Genomic DNA, 12,703 nt, shown 5'->3' with positions numbered 1-12,703 from the left:
GAATATTCGAAAAAAAAAGGAATATAGAGCAATTTAGCTAGTATAGTGCTATAATCTTCTTTGTCTAATAGTTGTAATTTTTTTCTCATCTGAAGTTCAGATTGGAAAAAAATTACAACTATAAAAAAAAAGATTATAGCACTATGTTAGCTAAATTGCTCTATATTCGTTTTTTCGAATATTCGCTATATTGCTATATATTCTTGTTTTAGAATATTACGAATATTCGAAAAAACTAAGTTATAGCAATACAGCGAATATTCGAAAAAAATCGAATATAGAGCAATTTTGCTAATATAGTGCTATAATCTTCTTTGTCTGATAGTTGTAAGTTTAAAAATTTGCAATAAAAATTTGAATCCGAAAATTCGAATTACGAAAATTTGCATATTACACAATCATTACTTAGCCGATTTTTTTTGTAAAAAAATATCGAATTTTGAATTTTCGGATATTCGGCGAATATTCTAAAAATATTTGCGAAATATCGTGAATTTGAATATGACCCCTGCCGCTCATCACTAATCCCATCTGTGAAACACCGCAGTGTGTGGTAGTATTATGGTATGGGATCGATCTAAATTATACCAGCAAATTCAAAAGTAAGCAGTCAGGACTCCATGTACTGAATCTCAAGAGAATGTGGTCATGCAGTAAGACAACAACAGTAAGCACAGAAGTTGTTCTACCAAAGTATGGTTAAAGAAGAATATTATTAAAGGCTATGTACACCTATAAATGCAATTTTTGTTTATGATTGCATTTTACTCATTTTTGGCAAAAAAAAATATTTTTAGAGATGAGTGAATCGAAGCTGATGAAGTGGAAATTTCAGGAAAAATTTATTCGCGATTCGTGGTAATGAATCACAATTTTTCCTAAAATGGCGGCTACACGTGTGAGGACTGAGGACATGGGGCAAGGGACTCTGGGAAGGCAGAATCACCCAGATTGACATGCATGCAAGGAGCCAATCAGCAGCCAGCCAGCCCTGTGATGTCATAGCCCTATAAATACGGCAGCCATTTTAGATTCTGCCATTTTCCAGCATTCTGAGTGCAGGGACAAACGTGAGAATGTGCTACGGACAACAATAGTAAAAAGCTCATTGCGAACAAAGAAACGAGGAAAAACGATTTATAAGTGCAGGAAAAGGATAGGAAGGAATTATTTCACAGCATCTTAGTGCAGGGAGAGAAGTCAGAAGGCGCTAGGGACAGTGCTAGAAAAGTGGTTTACAAGTGCAGGGAAAGATCAATTTGGGAACCAAATGGCCATTATACAGCTCTGACATTCCAGCAATTTGTTCTTGGGGTGCAAGTACTAGGTTTAAAAAGCCTTTAGTGGCTTACATCTGTGGAAAAAGAAAAATATATTCTCAGTTCACTTCTGCAGTTATATGCGTACAGAAAGGAAAAAAAGGCGTATAGTAGCCTATTTCAGTACAGAAAGAAAAATATATACTTACTTCACTGGTGCATTTATTTCTGCTAAAAGCGTTTAAAGGCCTATTTCAGTACAAAAAGAAAAATATATTCTTAGTTCACTTCTGAGGTTAAATATGCTGAAAGTGTTTAGTGGCCTGTTTCAGTACAGAAAGAAAAGAATATACGCAATTCACTGGTGCATTTATATCTGAAAAAGGCATTTAGTAGCCTATTTCAGTACAGAAAGAAAAATATATTCTCAGTTCACTTCTGCAGTTATTTGTGTTAAGTGTTTAGTGGCCTATTTTAGTACAGAAAGTAAAATATATATGCACTTCACTGGTGCATTTGTTTCTGCTAAAAGCGTTTACTGACCTATTTCAGTGCAAAAATAAAATAAATATTCTCAATTTACTTTTGAAGTTATATGTGTTGAAAGTGTGTAGTGGCCTATTTCAGTAGAGAAAGAAAAATATATACGCACTGCACTGCTGCAGTTATTTGTGGTAAAAGCATTTACGGGCCTATTTTAGTACAGAAAGAAAAATATATACGCACTTCACTGGTGCATTTATTTTAGCTAAAAGTGTTTAGTGGCCTATTTCAGTACAGAAAGAAAAATATATTCTCAGTTCACTTCTGCAGTTATTTGTGTTGAAAGTGTTTAGTTGCCTATTTTAGTACAAAAAGAAAAATATATACGCACTTCACTGGTGCATTTATTTCTGCTAAAAGCTTTTACTGGCCTATTTCAGTACAAAAATTTAAATTTATTCTCAATTTACTTTTGAAGTTATATGTGTTGAAAGCGTTTAGTGGCATATTTCAGTACAGAAAGAAAAATATATACGCACTGCACTGCTGCATTTATTTATGTTAAAAGCGTTTAGTGGCCAATTTCAGTACAGAAAGAAAAATATATTCTAAGTTCACTTCTGCAGTTATATGTGTTGAAAGCGTTTAATGGCCTATTTCAGTACAGAAAGAAAAATATATACTCACTGCACTGGTGCATTTATTTATGCTAAAAGCGTTTACTGGACTAGTTCAGTACAAAAATTTAAATGTATTTTCAGTTCACTTTTGAAGTTATGTGTGCTGAAAGCGTTTAGTGGCTTATTTCAGTACAGAAAGAAAAATATATATGCACTACACTGCTGCATTTATTTGTGGCAATAGCGTTTAGTGGCCTATTTCAGTACAGAAAGAAAAATATATATGCAAGTTGTTAAAGCGTTTAGTAACCTATTTCAGCACAAAAAGAAAAATATATTCTCAGAGTTCAGTCGACACCTGGATGTTCAGGTACCTCGGGTTTGGCCGAACTTCACCAAAAAGTTTGAGTTCGGGACCCGAACTTGACCCCTAACCCGAATCCTATTGAATTCAATGGGGACCCAAACTTTTGAACACTAAAATGGCTCTAAAAAAGTCATGGAAAGGGGTAGAGGGCTGCAAATGCCAGCAAAATGTGGTTAAGAACATGACAAGTGCTCTGCAAACAAATGTGAATAGGGAAATGACTTCAAATAACATAAAATACATAAAAATAAAAAATAATAATACAAACCGGATTCCAAAAAAGTTGAGACACTAAAAAATTGTGAATAAAAACTGAAGGCAATGATGTGGAGATGGCAAATGTCAATATTTTATTTGTAATAGAACGTAGATGACCAATCAAATGTTTAATCCGAGTAAATGTATCATTTTAAAGGAAAAATACGTTGATTAAAATTTTCACAGTGTCAACAAACCCCCAAAAAGTTGGGACAAGTAGCAATAAGAGGCTGGAAAAAGTAAATTTGAGCATTACGAAGAGCTGGAAGACCAATTAACACTAATTAGGTCAATTGGCAACATGATTGGGTATAAAAAGAGCTTCTCAGAGTGGCAGTGTCTCTCAGAAGCCAAGATGGGTAGAGGATCACCAATTCCCACAATATTGCGCAGAAAGATAGTGGAGCAATATCAGATAGGTGTTACACAGCGAAAAATTGCAAAGACTTTGCATCTATCATCATCAACTGTGCATACTGGATGCCCGTGATCTCTGGGCCCTTAAACGACACTGCACCACAAACAGGAATGCTACTGTAAAGAAATCACAGAATGGGCTCAGGAATACTTCCAGAAACCATTGTCAGTGAACACAATCCACCGTGCCATCCGCCGTTGCCAGATGAAACTCTACAGTGCAAAGAAGAAGCCCTTTCTAAGCAAGATCCACAAGCTCAGGCGTTTTCACTGGGCCAGGGATAATTTAAAATGGAGTGTGGCAAAATGGAAGACTGTTCTGTGGTCAGACGAGTCATGATTCAAATTACTTTTTGGAAATCTGGGACGCCATATCATCCGGACCAAAGAGGACAAGGACAACCCAAGTTGTTATCAACGCTCAGTTCAGAAGCCTGCATTTCTGATGGTATGGGGTTGCATGAGTGCGTGTGGCATGGGCAGCTTGCATGTCTGGAAAGACACCATCAATGCAGAAAAATATATTCAGGTTCTAGAACAACATATGCTCCCATCCAGACGTCATCTCTTTCAGGGAAGACCCTGCATTTTTCAACAAGATAATGCCAGACTACATTCTGCATCAATCACAACATCATGGCTGCATAGGAGAAGGATCCGGGTACTGAAATGGCCAGTCTGCAGTCCAGATCTTTCACCCATAGAGAACATTTGGCGCATCATAAAGAGGAAGGTGCAACATAGAAGGCCCAAGACGATTGAACAGTTAGAGACCTGTATTAGACAAGAATGGGAGAGCATTCCTATTTCTAAACTTGAGAAACTGGTGTCCTCGGTCCCCAGACGTCTGTTGAGTGTTGTAAGAAGAAGGGGAGAAAATGGCCTTGTCCCAACCTTTTTGGGATTTGTTGACACCATGAAATTCTGATTCAACATATTTTTCCCTTAAAATGGTACATTTTCTCAGTTTAAACTTTTGTTCCATGATTTTGTTCTATTCTGAATAAAATATTAGAAGTTGGCACCTCCACATCATTGCATTCAGTTTTTAGTCACGATTTGTATAGTGTCCCAACTTTTTTGGAATCCGGTTTGTATTGATCTAGAAAGAGGAGGTCCATATGGAGTAGGAGGTTGAGGAGGCGGTGGATGTGGCTGTGTAGGTGGAAGCGGCGGTGGAGGAGGTAGCCAACATTGGTTTTTGTTTTTTATTTTATTTTATTATTATATATTTTTTTGTTTAAATTTGGGTAGACCCCAAAACATTGGGAAATATAACCTGTGATGACCCCCCAGCTGAATATATATCTAACAATTTTTTTTTTAACCTGTCTACTAGGTATAGCAGTGGTACTATAGACCCCAAAATTGGCAAATTTCACCCTAAAAATGTAAATGACAATTTTTTTTTTTTTAACCGGTCCACTAGGTATAGCAGTGGTACTATACACTCAAAAAATTGTTAATTTCACCCAAAAAAGTAAATGACAATTATTTTGTTTTTGTTTAACCTGTATACTAGTTATAGCAGTGGTCCTATACACCCAGAAATTGTTTAATTTCACCCAAAAAAAGTAAATTACATTTTTTTTTGTTTAACCTGTCTACTAGGTATAGCAGTCATACTGTACACTCCAAAATTTGTTAATTTCACTATAAATGAAACTGACAATTTTTATTTATTTTTTACTGGTCCACTAGGTATAGCAGTGGTACTATACACTCAAAAATTGGTGAAATTTCACCCTAAAATGTAAATGACAATTTTTTTTTTTTTTAACCGGCCTACTAGGTATAGCAGTGGTACTATACACCCCAAAATTAGTTAATTTTACCATAAAATTTAACTGACAATTTTGTTTTTGTTTTTTTACCGGTCTACTAGGTATAGCAGTGGTACTATACACCCAAAAATTGGTGAATTTCACACGAAAATGTAAAAGTAGTGAAATTATTTAAAATAAAAAAATATGGATTTTAGAGGTGGAGTTCCATATGGAGTAGGAGTTTGAGGAGGCGGTGGACGTAGCGGAGTAGGTAGAAGCGGCGGTGAATTAGGACGAGATAGGCAACACAGGTTTTTGGTTTTAATTAAATTTTGTAAAATTAAGGTACACTCCAAAAGAGTGTGAAATATCTAAAATACAAACATGAGCAATTGCGCTGCAGTATAACAATGGCTGCTTAGTGCCGGTATACATGTCTATTCTGCACAAGGTGCAGACAAGTCCTGAGGGATCCATGCCTGGTTCATTTTAATGAACGTGAGCTTGTCCACATTGGCAGTGAACAGGCGGCTGCGTTTGTCTGTGATGACACTCCCTGCCGTGCTAAACACACGTTCAGATAATACACTGGCTGCAGAGCAGGCCAGCACCTCCAAGGCGTCAACGGCAAGCTCAGGCCATGTACCCAATTTGGAGACCCAGAAGTTGAAGGGGGCAGACCCGTCATTCAGTACTTGTAGGCGTGTGCACACATACTGCTCCACCATGTTGGTGAAAGGCTGCTGTAATGACCGGCGTCACACACAGGGAGGAACACAGGGAAAGCCCTGCCCAAGGGAGAGGGAAAGGTGGTGACCCCTAACACTCCTTGCGGCTGGCACCTGACTGCCCTGACGTCCCTAGACGGGTTCCTCACCCGTGCGGCGATCACGTGCCTAAACCCTGGCTTTCCCTGAAATGAACCCTAGATAATGAACGGGCCGGTGGGATCGCTAGTCCTCACCACTGCACTAAGAGGGAAACACCAGGGAGAGGACAGACAAACACAGACAAACATAAACACCAAGGTGGATGACAACAACTGTCCACAAAGGTCCAACAGGGATCCGGAGGGTAGCGTTCTAAAGCAACAATCAGAACGCAGCAACACAGCTCCAGTGGGTCAGAATAGATGTCCAGGCAGGAAGCTCTATATCTGGCAACCAGAGAAGTGTGAGAGGGGAATATAAGGAGGATGGGAGTGCTGGACAAGGAACAGCTGAGAGAAGGAGCTACGGATCCCTGAGTGAGCCAAAAGGATTTGCAAAGCAAACCCAGAAAGCTACAATAAGGAAACATCCCTACCTTACATAGAGTGTGCAGCCAACCGCTGCGACCTCCTGACCCCGGGTACAACGGAGTCATGCTTGGCTCTTGACACCCTCGTGACAGTACCCCCCTCTCTACGAGGGGCCTCCGGACACTCAGGACCAGGTCTCTCAGGATGAGAGGCATGAAAAATCCGAACTAGCCTGTCGGCGTTTACCTCAGACGCAGGAACCCACATCCTTTCCTCTGGACCGTAACCTCTCCAGTGCACCAGATATTGGAGAGAGCGGCGGACCCGACGAGAATTAATAATTTTGGATATCTGAAATTCTAAATTACCATCCACGACAACAGGAGGGGGTGGCAGCGGTGACGGTTCTAGAGGTGGAACATATTTTTTGAGTAACGACTTATGAAAGACATTATGGATTTTAAAAGTCTGAGGTAACTCCAGGCGAAAAGCCACGGGGTTGATGATGGCTACAATCTTGTAAGGACCAATAAACCTAGGACCCAGTTTCCAAGAGGGAACCTTCAATTTGATATTCCTAGTAGATAACCACACATAGTCATTCACTCCTAGGTCCGGACCTGGCGACCGTCTCTTATCAGCCATGCATTTGTATTTACCTCCCATATTTTTCAAGTTAGCTTGCACCTTCTGCCATACCGATGAAAGAGATGACGAAAACTGTTCCTCTTCGGGAACCCCAGAAGACCCCCCCTCTTTGAAAGTACAGAATTGGGGATGAAAACCATATGCACCAAGAAATGGTGACTTGCCAGTGGATTCCTGACTGCGATTATTTATGGCAAACTCTGCTAACGGTAAATATGACGACCACAACTCTTGGTTTTCAGACACAAAACATCTTAGATATGTCTCAAGGTTTTGGTTGGTACGCTCAGTCTGTCCATTCGACTGAGGATGGAAAGCTGAGGAAAAGGACAAGTGAACCCCCAAACGGGAACAAAAAGCTTTCCAAAATTTAGAAATAAACTGGGTTCCCCGATCCGAAACAACATCGGAGGGGACCCCGTGAAGCTTCACGATCTCACTGACGAATACCTGAGCAAGAGTTTTAGCATTAGGTAGTGCGGGTAACGCAATGAAGTGTGCCATTTTGCTAAACCTGTCCACTACTACCAAAATAACTGTTTTACCCGCAGACAAAGGTAAGTCAGTGATAAAATCCATAGACAGATGTGTCCATGGTCTATTGGGAATGACGAGTGGTAATAGAGACCCTGCAGGACGTGTATATGAAACTTTTGCGCGCGCACAGGCAGAACAAGAAGACACAAAATCCAATACATCCTGACGCAACCTTGGCCACCAAAAACGACGAGACAATAGCTCTAAGGTTGCTTTACTACCCGGGTGCCCAGCAAGTGCCGAATTATGATGTTCCTTTAATAATTCGAGACGTAGGTTCAACGGAACAAACAATTTCTCTGAGGGGCAAGAGACCGGGGCGTCCCCCTGGGCCTCTAACACCTTCCCCTCCAAAGCAGAGTGTACCGCAGAGACAACCACTCCTCTTTGTAGAATGGGTACCGGATCACTCACATTACCCCCTCCAGGGAAACAATGAGATAGTGCATCAGCCTTGGTATTCTTTACCCCAGGACGATAGGTAATCACAAAGTTAAACCTGGTAAAAAATAACGACCACCTAGCCTGTCTAGGGGTGAGACGCTTAGCTGATTCGAGGTACAGCAGATTTTTGTGGTCCGTAAACACAGTGACGGGGTGGACTGCCCCCTCTAAAAAGTGACGCCACTCCTCAAACGCAAGTTTAATAGCTAACAGTTCCCTATTGCCAATATCGTAGTTCTGTTCTGCTGCAGATAGTTTTTTAGAAAAGAAAGCACAAGGACGCCATTTTCCAGGAGACGGACCCTGAGACAGTACAGCCCCCACTCCCACCTCTGATGCATCGACTTCAACAATAAAAGGCTGAGAGACATCAGGTTGGACTAGTACAGGTGCTGAGGTAAACCTCTCTTTTAGAGATGCAAAAGCAACTTTAGCGGCGTCAGACCATTTAGAAAAATCAGTCCCCTTCCTAGTCATGTCAGTAAGGGGTTTTACGATCACCGAATAATTTTTAATGAATTTCCTATAGAAATTCGCGAAGCCCAAGAACCGTTGTAGTGCTTTGAGGTTCTCAGGAAGATCCCAATCCACAATTGCCTGGACCTTCCTAGGATCCATACGGAAACCTGACGCAGATAAATAATAACCTAGGAATTGTATTTCCTGAACGGCAAAAAACACATTTTTCAATTTTAGCATATAATTCATTCGTCCGTAGTACCTGTAGTACTTGTCTGACATGCTCCTCATGTGTTCTCAGATCAGACGAATAAATTAAGATATCATCTAGGTATATTACCACAAACCTGCTGATTAGATGACTAAAAATGTCATTAACGAAATGTTGAAAGACGGCAGGAGCATTAGTCAGGCCGAAAGGCATAACTAGATTTTCATAATGCCCCTCAGGGGTGTTAAAAGCAGTTTTCCACTCATCCCCCTCTTTAATACGAATCAGATTGTAGGCCCCCCTAAGATCGAGTTTGGAGAACCACCTAGCACCCGCAATCTGGTTAAACAGGTCAGGAATGAAAGGAAGAGGGTATGGGTCTCGGATGGTTATCCGATTTAATTCACGAAAATCTAGGCAAGGACGCAGGCCCCATCTTTCTTTTTAACGAAGAAAAACCCTGCAGCCACGGGTGAAGAAGAGGGTCTGATGTGTCCCTTAGCCAAACTCTCGGAGATATAATCCTTCATGGCTTGTCTCTCTGGACCTGAAAGATTATATAACCTGGTTTTGGGTAATTTTGCGCCGGGAATAAGGTTAACCGGGCAATCATAAGGACGATGAGGTGGTAACTTCTGACAACCCTTTTCAGAAAAAACGTCCTCAAAGTCCGAAACAAATGTAGGTAGGGTAGCTATGGAGGCGACTAAGCAATTGCTATTTAAGCAATTTTCTCTGCACGGCTCACTCCACTCCAATATCTCCCTGGCCTGCCAATCTACCACTGGATTGTGCGCTACCAGCCAGGGAAGACCCAGCACTACCGGAGCGGGAAGCCCCTCCAGAACAAAACATGAGAGCATCTCGTTATGGTGATCACCTACCCGAAGGTGTAAATTATGAACAATGTGGGTGAGATTTCTCTGAGACAGAGGAGCAGAATCAATAGCAAATATGGGAATAGGTCTCTGTAGTGTACAGAGAGACAAACCCATAGTGCGGGCAAAATGGGCATCTATCAAATTTACCCCTGCTCCACTGTCTAGAAAGAAAGAAATAGTCTCTGTCTTATCACCAAAAACAATAACCGCTGGCAACACAAATTGCGATGTTCGTATGGAGGAAACATATACCCCCCGGCTGACATCCTCCACACAGCCTGGGGTTAGTAGTTTTCCAACGTTTTTTTGTTTCTGAGGAAAGAAGGACAGACATTAATGAAATGACCCCTCTCCCCACAAAAAAAACAAACCCCACGCCTACGGCGAACCTCAGGAGGACGGACCTGACGAGTAGTACCTCCTAGCTGCATAGGCTCGTCTAAGTCCGTACAGACTAACTGCTGCTTGGGAGGGGTTACCAATGGCTCCGGTTTTTTCAACCTGTCCCTAAGGCGTCTATCTATACGGATAGAAAGGGACATAACTGCATCAAGGGAAAAGGGGGTTTCATACAATGCAAGCGCATCCTTAACCCTTTCGGATAACCCAGAGCAGAACTGACTCCTGAGAGCCGGGTCGTTCCATTGGGTAACCGTAGCCCACCTACGGAAGTCAGAGCAATACTCCTCTACCGGCCGCTCTCCTTGTAGGAGTCTTCGTAATTTTGATTCAGCCAGTGCGACTCGGTCAGGGTCGTCATATATGAGACCCAAGGCCCCGAAAAACTTATCCACTGACCGAAGCGCCTGAGAATCAGTAGGTAAAGAGAACGCCCAGGACTGCGGGTCCCCCTGCAGCAGGGAAATAACAACACCCACCCGCTGTTCTTCATTACCAAAAGGAGTAAGGACGCAGTTTGAAGTATAATTTACAGGCCTCACGGAAAGTCAAAAACTTGTCCCTTCCCCCAGAAAATCTGTCAGGGAGAGGGACCTTGGGTTCTACAACAACCTGGTTACCAGTAGCAACCGCTGGGCTTGCGGTCTGTTGTAATTGCTGCTGTTGCTGGAGGACCGACACCTTCAATCCTGCCACCTCCAAAGACAGGCCATGAAATTGTTTGGACAGAGCAGCAATTGGATCCATACTGGATTCTAAGTAGGGCCAGATATAATGTAATGACCGGCGTCACACACAGGGAGGAACACAGGGAAAGCCCTGCCCAAGGGAGAGGGAAAGGTGGTGACCCCTAACTCTCCTTGCGGCTGGCACCTGACTGCCCTGACGTCCCTAGGCGGGTTCCTCACCCGTGCGGCAATCACGTGCCTAAACCCTGGCTTTCCCTGAAATGAACCCTAGATAATGAACGGGCCGGTGGGATCGCTAGTCCTCACCACTGCACTAAGAGGGAAACACCAGGGAGAGGACAGACAAACACAGACAAACATAAACACCCAGGTGGACGACAACAACTGTCCACAAAGGTCCAACAGGGATCCGGAGGGTAGCGTTCTAAAGCAACAATCAGAACGCAGCAACACAGCTCCAGTGGGTCAGAATAGATGTCCAGGCAGGAAGCTCTATATCTGGCAACCAGAGAAGTGTGAGAGGGGAATATAAGGAGGATGGGAGTGCTGGACAAGGAACAGCTGAGAGAAGGAGCTACGGATCCCTGAGTGAGCCAAAAGGATTTGCAAAGCAAACCCAGAAAGCTACAATAAGGAAACATCCCTACCTTACATAGAGTGTGCAGCCAACCGCTGCGACCTCCTGACCCCGGGTACAACAGAGTCAGGCTTGGCTCTTGACACCCTCGTGACAGCTGCCTCCTGCTAAGACTTTCCATATCAGCTGTTGGTGCTGGTTGTTGTGGTGTGCTGACAAAGCTTTTGCACATTTCGGCCATGCTAACCCTGCCTTCTGAGGTGTTGGTGGTGCCTCAGCTGCATTGGCGACCTCTTCCTCGTCCTCTGCCTTCGCCTTGTGCTTCCACTGTGCCCTCGCTGTCAGGTGGGAATGCCACCAGCAGCGCGTCTACCAGCATGCGCTTGTACTCGCGCATCTTACGATCACGCTCCAGTGACGGAATTAAGTACGGCATGTTGTCCTTGTAACGGGGATCCAGCAGCATGGCCACCCAGTAATCAGAACAAGTTAAAATGTGGGCAACTCGGCGGTCGTTGCGGAGACACTGCAGCATGTAATCGCTCATGTGTGCTAGGTTGCCCAGAGGCAACGAAAAGCTGTCCTCTGTGGGAGGTGTATCGTCTGTGTCCTCTGTATCCCCCCATCCACGCACCAGTGATTCCCATGAGCTAGTCTGGGTGCCACCCTGCTGTGAACATGGTTCCTCCTCCTCCATCTCCTCCTCCTCATCCTCCAGAACTGTGCCCTGGCTGGACAATTGTGTACCTTGGGTTTGTGGGTACAGGAAACCACCCTCGGAGCCACTTGGGAATGACTGGCCGGAAACCCTACAAAATGATTCCTCTTCCTCCTCCTCCTCCTCCTGTGCCACATCCTCTTCCATCATCGCCAGGAGCATTTTTTCAAGGAGGCATAGAAGTGGGATAGTAACGCTGAATAATCCAGATGTTGTAGATTGCCCAAAAAGTGTTTTTTTCTTAACAGAATATGAAAGCTGTATATATCAAACTTGAATTTAACACTTGCAGATCTGGAAAATACATTTTTTTTTTAAAGTGTGTTTTTTAAACCCCAGAAAATGATGGGTGTATTTCTAGCTTAAATTGCATACTGACTAATCAAGATGTTGTAGATTGCCAAAAATGTGCTTTTTTTGGTAACAGAATATGAAAGCTGTATATATTAAACTTGAATTTAACACTTGCAGATCTGAAAAATACTGTTTTTTGGGGAAAAAAGGGTGTTTTTCAAACCCCAGAAAATGATGGGTGTATTATTTCTACCTTAAATTGCACACTGACTAATCCTGATGTTGTAGTTTGCCCAAAAAAATTGAGATTTTTTAATGTCCCAAAAGCTCAGATGCAGTGCTGTTGCACTAAGCTTGGATAAAATAGCCGCCGCCCACCTAACTAACAGAATTCTAAAATTTAGTTATTTGGGGTCAATGAGCTCAGGGCAGGGTA

The sequence above is a fragment of the Bufo gargarizans genome, chromosome 2 (assembly GCF_014858855.1).
Source record: "Bufo gargarizans isolate SCDJY-AF-19 chromosome 2, ASM1485885v1, whole genome shotgun sequence".
Classification (NCBI taxonomy): domain Eukaryota; kingdom Metazoa; phylum Chordata; class Amphibia; order Anura; family Bufonidae; genus Bufo; species Bufo gargarizans.
Note: the sequence above shows the minus strand (reverse complement) of the source record.